This window comes from Aethalodelphis obliquidens, unplaced genomic scaffold (assembly GCF_003676395.1).
Source record: "Aethalodelphis obliquidens isolate GAN/ISIS:26980383/991018 unplaced genomic scaffold, ASM367639v1 scaffold39, whole genome shotgun sequence".
NCBI classification, from domain to species: Eukaryota; Metazoa; Chordata; class Mammalia; order Artiodactyla; family Delphinidae; genus Aethalodelphis; species Aethalodelphis obliquidens.
The window spans coordinates 4,049,905-4,062,278 of record NW_020837983.1 but is presented as its reverse complement, the minus strand read 5'-3'; positions in this window follow the sequence as shown (position 1 = coordinate 4,062,278).

Here is a 12,374-nt window from a genome sequence, read left to right as displayed (position 1 = left end):
AAATTCAGCTATTCGGCCTGGGGCCCATCTATCTCCTGCCTCAACCCCAGTCAACTTTAGCCAGAAATTCTCTATACATATCTTAGCCTGATATATTCTCTCTCTCTCTCTCTCTCTCTCTCTCTCTCTCTCTCTATATATATATATATATATACACACACACATCCCTCGATGCAGCCCCTGGCTATGCTCTGCCTGCTTAATGGAGTTGAGCAAACACAGGGAATCAACACTTGTCACTTTTAGCCTTTCTAGATGGATTGGGAAGAAAGTGTAATAAGTAGAAGGACTGTAGGCTTTGGAGACAAAAGAAGCCACCTCCCAGACTACCTTTTCCCTTTATCAGTTGTGGAACTTTGATGAGTCATTTTTTATCTCAGTGGTTAGTTTTCTAATTAGAAAAAATGAACACAATAATAACCACTTCATGACCATATTGGATAATCAGGACTAATGTCTATAAGGTGTTTGACACTTTGTAGGTACTCAGTGCATGATAGCTCTGAAGGTTATTTTGAAAACATACCTCAAATCCCTTTGGTGCAGATGTTTACAAGCAAAGCTCATCCACACCCTTTGTCAGTCTGTATCAAGTATTCAGTGTGGCCTCCAACACACTTACTGCTTTGAGAAGAAAAATAATGCTCAAGCTGAGGTTATTTTTCTCTCAGACATGTGGTTTCTCATAGTTCTACATGTGTGGCTTGGTTTTTGGATTCCACTCAGTTATTATGCAACATCCTGATGTTCCAAATATGTTGTGTTGGAGAGAGAAGTGCATTTAAAACAGACACGAGTAACAGAGGCAGACTTGGTGGTGGTGGTGGCAGGAGATGAACTTGGCCAGATGTTCCCCAACCTCCCAGAGGCTGTGACTCACAGGTGGCCCCTGATGCTGTGTACAGTGGTTTGGGGGAAATAACCTGCTCTCCCAGCTGAGTTCCCCATCATGGTTAAGTCAGAGCCCAGATTTATGAGCTCCTGGAGAGGTGGAGTACAGATGGAGAAAATGTCAACTTCAGCTTTTTTGAGAGGATCAGGAAGGACCTTTAGGAATTGCCACTGCCATGACTTACTGGAGACTTTATACTTCTGAACACTTTCTCCTGACTCCCCTCCACTGCTGACTTCCTCCGCTTCTGCCTCTGCACAACCTCTAATTATGCCTATGGACTGAATCCTTATTCTTGACAACCTTCTCTCTTGTTATTTGTTGGAAGCGTCTATCTACCCTTCTGGATGGATCTGAAATTCCACATGGCCACGCATATTCCCGATTGACAGCAGAACTCAGAATATGGCATTACATAATTCAGAAAGCTTGCAAATTGAAGTTGTCTTAGCTTTCTCTCCCTCAATGATCTTGACCTCGGTCTTGTACCAAATGAATTTCTCTCTTGGTGCGCCTTTTGATGCTGATGAAATGTCCTGGTATTGAACAATGTGTCTTGCCACACCTGTCTTTACCCTTTGTCTGGGGAAAGAAAGAAAGAAAGAGAGAAAGAGAAAGAGAGAAAGAGGGAGAGAGAGAGAGAGAGAGAGAGAGAGAAAGAGAGAGAGAGAGAGAGAGAGAGAGAGTGAGAGAGAGAGAAAGAAAGACACAAATGAACTTATTTATGAAACAGAAACAGACTTACAAACAAAGAAAACAAGCTTATTGTTACCAAAGTGGAAAGGGGGTGGGGGAGGGATAAATTAGGAGTTTGGGATTAGCAGATACAAACTACTATATATAAAATAAACAACAAGGTCCTACTGTATAGGAACTATATTCAGTATCCCATAATAAACCATAATGGAAAAGAATATGAAAAATCACTGAATCACTTTGCTAAACACCAGAAACTAACCCAACATTGTAAATCAACTATACTTCAATTAAAAAAAAAAGTAAAAAGAAAATATTAAATGTGAGTTGCTTGTTTTTCAATGGAAAATAAATTAAATATTCTAAATAGTCCATAAAATAAAAAAAAGGTTCAGTTTGGGAAGTAGAACTCACTTTCCACAATATTCAGACATATCCTCTAGAAGTGGTTCTGTTCCACTGCTAGACTTTTTAGTGTGTGACTCCCCAGCCTCCATTCTAGCCAACAGCTGCCGGCAATTTTGCAGTGAATCTCCTCTTTAATTAATCAATTGGGGTCCACATGGAGGAGGTCTGTATCTACTGTGTCAAAATTTGACAAAAGCGTGCATGAAAGGGAATCAGGCATGCACAAAAAATCCAATTTCTTTTTGACTGTATTCAAATAGCAATCAGAAAACTGCACACAAGAAACATGGAACTGCTTTTGCATAGACAATAAATGTAGCATTTTTTCTAAAAAGGGGGGGGCGTGATTGGTTACTAGAATAAACACAATAGTACTATAAGATCAAGAACAGAATATGTTTAGGGAAGAAAAACAAAGGTCATAAATCCAAGAACTGGAATAACTGAGAGTTGTTAGGGAATGAGAATTACAGCAGAGAGGGAGTTTACCATTCTACCCCAACATAAGCAGAAACATAAACAGAAAATATGTCTTGAAGTGCTATTAACTTGGGATTGTTTTGCTGACTGAGAGTGAAGGACAATTGGGGAAAAAGGAGGACACAAAGCCCACTTCCTGGCATACTTTAAGGCATGTGTAATGTAGGAGAATGAACATACTCATCTGAAAAGGCAGCAGGGGATGGGGTGGCCTCATATGAGAGCCAGATTTCAATGAAGATGGGCAAGGAGAGGGGTGTTCTGCGAGGAAGTTCAGGATAGAAGGGTGTTTGTTAACAGGCGAAGGGTTTCCAGAAGGAGCAGCTATACCATGGAATGCATTTTGCTTTATTATTTCCCACATGCCACATGCCAATATGTGTTACAATATATGTGTGCCAATACGTATGTTGCCAATATGCATGTGTGTATGTGTGTATGCGTGTGTGTGTGTATATATATATATATGCTCTATAACCTTACAACTTTATCAATTTTATTAAAAAAGTAAAGTTTCCACAACCTCAAGTCATTTGCAAAGGCTAGAAAATATCTTTAACCAAGATACTTTTTTTTTTAACCAAAAAATAGCTGAATTAAAACAAACTGAAAAAAAAACCCACCTGAATATGATACAAGACACTCTCTGAATAAATAAGTATATATATACACATACAAAATATGACCATTCTGGACAAAATAAAAGAAGGCAGTCAGGAAGTAGACGGGGTTGTGCAGCAACAACTATCTAGATTCCCAGGGCTCTGCAATGGCATGGTTTCTACTTTTTCTAACCCTTGGCCTCCTATGTCAGACAGTGCTAATATCAGGGCCCCTCTGGGGTGGCTTCCTGCCACAGGGAGTCAGGAGGAGAGAAAAGGCAAAATAACCCACCAGGATGTTTAGGGTACAGCCGGGGTGGGGGGGGTTGTCTTTTTCTCCCTGCCTCATATATTGTTTCTCCCTCGTTAGAAATGACACTGCTGACAGTGTTATTTCTCGGCAGTTTACATGCCACAGAATGTGCTGAAGTTGTCTGGCAGCTCGCATGATGAGGGTAATCATCCTCGCAGACGCCGGTCCTCGCGCACCTGCACTTGGCTCCAGCGCGTCGTGAAGGAGGCGGCGGGTCCTCACCCTCTGCGGCTCCCCCCTTCTCTCTGCTCAGCAGCGGGCCGGGCGGCTTGTTTCCCCCTCGGGAGTGTGCAGGGAGGGATTTAGGGTGAAGGGGCGGGAGACCGAATTTCTGCTTACCAGTGTGCTATCACTTCCTGATATACTGGGCTCCTGGGAGTGCATGAAGGCTTCTTATATGGAGTAATAGGCTATCTTAACAGCAAGATGAGAAAACACAGACCACTTAGCTCTCTAGCTGGGTAGAACCAGAGCCGGAGTCAAAACTACATGGTAGGAAGCAGCTGTTATGTGCAGGACTAACTTCTGTTTCTTGTGGAATGTTCTCAGAAACTTCACCAAACATTTATTCCAAATAGGGAGCAAAGTCATTGCTTGAAACACAGAGGCAGTCCATTAAATGTAACAGGTAGTTACTGAGTCTATTGAGTGCTCTCTCCTCCCGGACACTGATAGGGAAAAGCCCAGGCCGGCTCCTAGGAGCACTCCAAGGAAAATGTATGAGACAAGCACTTATTTTCTATCGTTACAGAAAACATGTGCTCCAAGAATTAAAAGGAGGGTTTATTAGTTGAGTGACAAGGATAGGATGCTAGATAGGCAAGGAAAGGTAGGACTTATATAGAGGTAGAGAAAGGAGGATCATGAGATAGGCATAGATTTTAAATTCTTCCAGCCCATATCGGATTTGTTGGAGTTAAGGACCAGTGTTAAGTCAGGAACCTCTTTCACCAAAGCAGAGTGGGAAGGGGCCAGATCTGCTCAGGGAGGGGTTACTGTACCACTCAGTTCCCTCCATGCAAAGACGACTCAGAGGGTAGGAACACATATGAAAAGGGAGAGGAGGGAGAGAATGAGATAGAGTTGGAGGGAGGGACTCATTACTCCAAAAAGGAGAAATTAAACCTTGAAATTTAAAGATTTGAGACACTGTTGTTCTTAGAAGGCTTAAGAAAATGTTACAGCAGTGTGTTAACAGGTGTAATTTCACCTGCTTAACAGCTGGAAAGAAGCCTGACAAGGAGTCCCTGTATTGGACCGCAGCTTGAAGGAGAGGAGGTAAGGTAAATAAAAGAGAAAATGAGGAAATGACTTCATTGTGAATGGAACCACACCACATACCTTTCCTTTTTGCTTCTGGGACTTTATTTTTAAAGTACCCGTATATTGATTTGAATTATTTGGAATCTTTTAAAGTGATTTAGCTACTTCATTGTCTTGTTCCAGTAAATAATACTTGTCCCTAATAAAAATGCTAGTGAATAGGCTATATGGTGTGGAGCTACTATTGTTCTGTTTAGGAAGTTAAATCCCTAGGTCTCTGTTAAAGTAATGAGCACCTGAAATCATTTTTGGCATCCTCCCAGCCCCCAGCTGCCATGTTTCACTCCCCCCCATCCTATTGCCCTGCATCTAATGAGCTGCTCCATCTGAAAGATTCTCTTTCTGTTGTACGCCACAGCTTTCTACTCCTCTCCACACCTATGGCAGCTACTCACACTAAAATGCCCCTGCCTTTCACCTGGATATCAGCATATCCTCCTTCACCCCAAACAACACCATTTGAGCATTCAGGTAAGAGCTGGGATTGCAATTATGCATGAGACACAGTCTCTGCTTTGAAGTTACCCTTATTCTAGTTAAGGAGCAGGACAAGCAAGCTGACAATGGAAGTATTGTACTATTTTAGAGCAAAGAAGTGGACAGGTTTTCAGTACACATAGGAGGGCCACCCAACCCAGGCAGGGGTTCAGGGGTGACTTTTCTGGAGAAGGAAGGGGTGCCATGTTAGTTAGAGAAAGCAGGTGAAAAGGAAGTGACCCACGTATCGGTGTGGAGGTGTGAGTGAGCATGCCACATTTAGGGAAGTGTGAAGAGTTCCGAATAACATACCCCCAGGAAAGTGGGTAATGGGAAGACAGTAACCGAGCAAGGAGCCGGGAGCCTGCTGTGTTGGGTCTGTGTTACATTCATTTGTCATCGTCATTCATCTGTTCATGGTTTTGGGTGGTTACCATGCACAAAGCAACAGACTAAGCACCATATCTTTAAGGAAAGTGAGAATAATTTCAAAAATTTGTTGATGACAAAGATCACAGGTGAGGTGTCGGCACTTGATGCAGAGAGGAGAAAGGGGTTGATGCCTGTGTACTGACCAGCATCGTCCTCCTGCCTCTGCTGTCCCCAGCCAGACCCCAGCTGCTGAGTGCAGCTTCAGTGACACTGCAACTAAATGTCCGGCTAATTTTCCTTTTCCCTTATGAAAATATAACTGTGGGAAGGATGATGGGGCATTCAGTAGTTAGGAAATGAGTCAGGGACTAAGTAGAAGCAAGCTAGATGGTTGAGTAATTTTCTTAAATGATATATGAAAGGAAAATCTTGAAAAGGAATAGGGTTTGACTTCATATCAGAACTTATAAACATGCTGGGCGATATGCACTCAGCAGAGCATCAGTGCATTAGGAGCTATAATCTAGTTGAGTTTCTACAAAGTAACTGGAAGAGAAATGAAAAATGAAGGTGTTCGATTTCTGCAGAATCCATTTTTGAAAAAAAGAGTAGTGAATAATGGATGCAATAGAATGGAATAACTGAATAATACAATGGGAAGGAATTATGAGCAAAAAAGGGAAAAGAGAGTGCTCAGAGATCATCTGATCCATGGTAAAAGGTTATAAACTACCATTTTTAGCAATAAAAGTACTTGTCTGGGGAAAAGAATACAAAAAATAAAAAGTAACTTAAGATAAAAAAGAGAGAAACATGAAATATTAAACACTTGGGCCATGCAATATTGAAAAGATGGAGCAAAATTAAAATAATATATAAACTTTGACAGTTTCCACTTTTGTAAAAGCCATGTTGTCTCAGCCTGGCTCCCAAACTACTGCCACCTTCCTGGTGGCCTCTGCTCAAAGCCCTTGACGGAAACACTGAGATCTGCTAGACTCTCCTTCCTCTCTCTCTTCACGCAGTTCAGAATTACCCCTTCTGTCTGCATCCACCACACCAGTCACTCAGTTGGATGAGTTCCTGTTAAACTTCAGGTCCTGCTCCAGTTCTTGGGATTCTGGGATAAGAGAGAGTGCCTGTTTCTGAGACAGACTGGCCAGTGTTCTGGAGATAAAATGATGAAGTGCGTTAAAGGAAAATGAACTCTCAAAAGAGATGTGATCCTCTTCTTCTGGGCTCTGTGTTCTGATGTCATCGAGGTCTCTTTTCCCTTTGATATTTTCTCTCAGAGGATTTCTTTGCCTCAGAGGTCCTTGAACTGTAGTTCCCAGACCAGCAGCATCCGCGTTACCTGGGAACTGATTAGAAATGCAGATTTTCAAGTCCTGCCCCAAACCTACTGAACCAGAAGCTGATTCGGGGTGAGACCTAGAAATCTGTGTTTGGAGAGCCCTCCAGCTGGTTCTGATGCTCATTCAAGTGTGAGAAGCTCTGCTCTGTCTCTCGGCCCAGCTTTTTCTGACCATTCATCTCCACCAAAGCCTAGGCCAGAGTCAGGGGCTTCACACACATGCTCTTTCTTAATCCTCAAAACAACCCTATGAAATATTTCCTTTTTACTTGTCATTTCCACAGAAGACAAAACTGAGGCTCTATTTGGTAGAGGTGCTTCCCCAAGGAATCAATGATAATAAGGAAAGAGTTGGACCTTGAATCTATATCTGGTTGATTCCAAAGTCCATGCTCCTTTCTCTACACATTGTCATTTTCTCTGCGCATCACAACCTCCTCCAATGCAACTTTTTATTTTCGAATCAACAGTTACTCCTATATCTACCTCAAAATATGTCTGTACTTGTCTGCCCTTCACTGCCTCCTGCTTAGGGAGAGGGAAGGAGGCTCTTTCCAATGTAAGTCTTCCAATCTGTGCTCTTCAATGAGATTCTTCTTCCTCCCTGATCTCTCAGCCATTTCTCTTTCCCTCTCCTTTATTTTCTCTTCATTAACCCTTCTGATCCTGTTTATCTCTTCCAAAAATTAGTTGTCTTTTTCCTTCTTTCATTTTTAACCATCAAACTCCCCTGGCTTCCCTTCTTGTTTCATATTCTCTCAATGAGTATCTTGCGCATTCCCAGGATTTCTCTTTGGATGAAATCCAAATCTGTTTCTGGTCTTGCCTCTTTCCCATGCTCCAGACCTATGTATCAAGCTTCTTCCTGGATATCTTATTCATCCTCAGCCCAATGTGCCTAAAACAGAGCTGAATGTTTTCTCCCCAGGTCTGCTCCCTATCTGGTTAGTAGAATCATTTTCCATCCATTCTGTCAGGAGAGAAAACCTTGTACTCATCCGTCTCTTTCACACTGTTTATCCAATCAGTCTTCCTTAAAATAGTGTTCAGATCTGGTCCCCTTAGTTACATTCTTTACTTAGATTACAAACTCTTTGAGAGATGGACAGGATCTTATTCCCCTTATAATGCTACATCTAGCTCATTGCTTTGCGTGTTATAGGTGCTGAAAAATTATTAAGTGAATATATAGAAAAATTAAGAGATTAAAAAAGTAACAATTGTTATTCTTATAGGAAAAGAAGAGAAGTAGCAGACACTCTAAAGGTAAGTTAAAATAATTTAGTGACAGCCAAGGTGACTGTTAAAATGCTCACTGAATTATTAGTCCAAGAGGAGCAAGAGGATGGAGACCTGAAAGACTTATCAAATAATGAATCAAAGGATGGTCCCTGTAGCCTTCTGTTAAGAGGCAGAGATATTTCAACATCTCAAGAATCAAGTGCTACAATCTTTTATGAGACTAGAAAATCATTGTTGGTCTCATAAATTTCCCTCTTCTTATTGTTCCAAAGGCTTAATTTAGGATGAGTCACTCCATAAATCTAGGCAAAGGTGACTAATGATCATAATAACAATATCATAAATTATATAGTGCTTTTCCTCCAAAGGAAAACTGTATCTAATTTATTCTCACAATATTGCCTATTGGCTGCTGGGGCCAGGGATCATTATTTCTATTTTTCAGCTACCTGGGCATGGAAACGTACCTTCCCATTTTTCCTCATTGCCATGCCGTACCCTATGGCTGCATCCTCATGTCTAGCCAAGCTTACTTCCAAGTGGGTTCCTACTCTTTCCTCACCTTCTTCAGTCACCAAACCTTAGATTGTTTTTCTTTCCCTCTATTTGTCATACCACATTCCCAACCTGATATAAAAACATTTTGTAACTTATTCATTGCCGAACTCATTGCCACAGAAATTCAGAAAACCTAACCAAAGGTGAATAAAAATCGTAAAAAAAACTATGCAGAATGAATTGTACGTCACTTTCTTGATAATTATAATGCACTCCTCTCCTATAACAGATACTTAAAGTTACTGCAGTTGAAGGTTTCCTTTTTGATATACCATTTCAGATAGCCCAACCTGCTCTTGTCTATTGGCTGTTAACTCCAGTGAAACAGGAATTATGCACTTTAATCACTGTTTATCAGATTGTACAAGAAGGATGTTAAGCACATGGTTATTTACTAAGTGATCAGGTTAAAGCCACAGGTTCAGTAATACTTATCACAATATTTGAGTCATTAGAACATGAATCCATATCTTTTGATACTAAGTTTTATTATTTGGTCCATAAATCTATTATTTTGTAAAAATTTAAGCAGAACTTTAGAATATTTTCCTTAGTAAACCCTAGCAATGAGTTAGTTAACCTTGAACAATTATGTTAAGACTCTAATGGCAAAAAATAATGCCTTGGATTTTAAGAATTATTTCTTTATGAGTTCAATTTACTTTGTGTGTATTATTTTAAATAACTTCATAAGATGGTAAGGAAAAGCGATATTCTTATCTTTCCCTTCACAGATGGCTTTGGTAATACTTCATTCATCCATTCGTTTGTTCCACAAATATTTGTTGGTTGCCAGCTGTATGCTAGGAGGTCTGCTGGGTGCTGAGTATATAGTACTGAACAAACCAAATAGTCCTTTTCCTTGAGGAGCTTAGAGTTTAAAACAAGATACAGACATTAAGTGAAGAAACACATAAAAAATGCATACCTTCAGATTATGATGAGTGTTATGAAGTAAAAGAATTGAGAGGAATCCAAGAAGGCCCCTTTGAGAGAGAGACCTTTGTTATGGGATGAAGGGTAAGAGTTAGGCTGAGTGGCATGCAGGTGACTCAACACATGTGGATGACCAGGATGCAGCTGAGAACCTGAAAAGCAGAGAGTGGCCTGATGGTAGTGAGAGGGGGCAGTGTCACAAAATGAAGCGGCGGAAGGAGGCAGGGAGGGCCTCCATCATCTTATTGTCCATGGTAAGGATATGAGATGTTATTTTAAGTGCAAAGGGAAACCACTGAATGATTTTAAGCAGAGGAATAGGTAGAATCAAATTTTTATTTTAGAGGAGCACTCTGGCTGCTTTGTGGGGGCACAGGTTGGAGAGGTATGAGAGTGAAGGACCAATTAGGAAGCGCCCAAGTCAGTCCAGGTGGGTAAATTTCAGGGTGGTCACCATAGAGGTAGACAGATTTAAAATGTATTTTCAAGTCACTTCAGTAGAACTTAGTGATGAATTGGAAAGAGCTGAGTTGAGGGATGTGGGAGAATGTGATGCTCTAAGTCCTTGATATGGCTCTGAGATTAGAGCCAGAAGGAACCTTGGATACTACTGATTCAATGACCTGTTTTAGAGAAAACAGAATTGAGGTTCCAAGAGAGGAGGTGGTTTCCCCACACAAATAGTGATTTCACTACAGGTAAAGAAATGAGTGTTGTTCAAGGCCAAAAGGACGAGGCAGGGGAATTAAACATAGTCTGTTTATATTTAATTCTTACAGCTAAGAAAAATACTTGTGATAACTATTATGAGAAACTCACCACTTATTTTATAACTATTTGCAATGGGTCTGAGCATGTAGGAAAAAGTTTCCAGTTCCTTTTCCTGTACGTTTAAGTGATTCATTGGTTGGGAGAGCTGTCTCCTCATCTGGTCAGTTTTACAGTCTAATGATGGTGAATAAGTCCTTGATATTTCAGCCCACGTTTTCACTTGTCCAATGTCAGATGCTATATTTTATTGGGAAATGTAATAGAAACCAATATTTCCTGGTCTGCCCCTTAAAGGAAGACAAGGAGCTTTATTCTTTAGTGAATTATGTTCATGAATGCAAATTTTAATTTTTTTTGTTTTCTTTCTTGCTGATGCAAAAATAATTGAATGCTGCGAAATGAGTCACAGTCCTTAGTCCTGTTTTGGTTGACATGGCCTATTTGTTAAAATAAATTATAACTTTTAATGATTCTCTTTGGGGCACGAGGCTCGTATTCAATGATAATAATAACAATGTTTTAATAGTAATAACTAATTCAGACAGAGCTATTTCCTATATGCCAGGCACTGTACCAGGACTGTTAACATACACTATTTGCAAAGAGTCATACAGCTAATGTTGACAAAGCTGACATTCAAGCCCAAGTCTTTCTGATTGCAGATACCATGTCCAAAGCCATTCTCCTGGATATTCATTCATCCATTCAATAAATGTCAAGCAGTTGTGTGCTAGGACTGGGAATATTGCTGTGAAAAAAATGGACAAAAATCTCTGCTTTCACGAACTTATATTCTACTTGGGGGCAGAAGTGGGTAAGGTAATGAAACAAAATAAGTAAGTAAAGTATATAGTGTGTTAGAAAGTGATGAATGCTATGGAGAGAAATAAATGCAAGTGAAAGGAGGTGTTGAAATTTTAAATTGAAGGGTTGGAGAGGGTGTCATTGAGAAGGTAACATTTGAGCAAAGACTTCAGGGACAGGGGGCTGAGCTCCATGGCTGTGGAGAGGAAGAGCATTCTAAGGAGAGGGAATAGCAGTGCAAATGCTCTCCTTCAGGAGCTGCCTGGCATGTTTGGGGAAGAGCAGGGAGGCCAGGGTGGTGGCAGGGGAAGGAGCAAGGGACGAGTAGTAGATGCAGTTAGTGATGGAAGGCTAGATTGTTCTGTAGGGTATTTCAAGCCAGGGTAAGTTTTTTTTAACTATATAAGAAATACAAAACTCTTGTATAAGAATGCTATTTGTCATGCTATTATGAGGTAAGGCTTATTCACATCGCGTTGGAGGTCTCCGAGAATTAACAAGTGACAGTGGGGCTGCTCTCTGGGCATGTGTGGTCCCCTGAGGAAGCAGGGCTGACTTAGGAAGTCAGCTGTGTGGCTGACATTTTGGTAGCCAAGAGGTGGATGGGTTTTATTCAATTTTGCAACTAGTCTGTAAATCCAACTTTTATAGTGCGTTAGAAGAGTGTTTCTCAAACTCGAATGTGCATATCAACTACCTTGATGGTGTGAACAAGCAGATTCTGATTCAGTACGTCCGAGGTCAGTTCCATGGGCCTGCATCGCTAACAAGCTCCCAGGTAAAGTCAGCACTGCTTAGTCTGTGGTCCATACCTTGAGAAGCAGGCCTTTAGAGTTTGCTGAAGACTTTCCTATAAATCATGTCATTTTAATTTGGCTTTTCATCAAAACCCTAAGTTAATTGGTTCAAGTATTATCACTTTTATTTACAAATGAATAAACCAAAGCTCAGAGGGATGAGATGACCTGGCAGAGGTCATGTGGCCAAATGACAGAGCTGTGACTTGAATTTAGTTCCCTGGTTCTAGACAACAGCTGCCCTGATGGCTTTTAAGCTCTGATACATAAAAGCATGCTAATGAATGTTTTTGGCTGGTGCTTGCACACACACACACACACACACACACACACACACACACACACACAC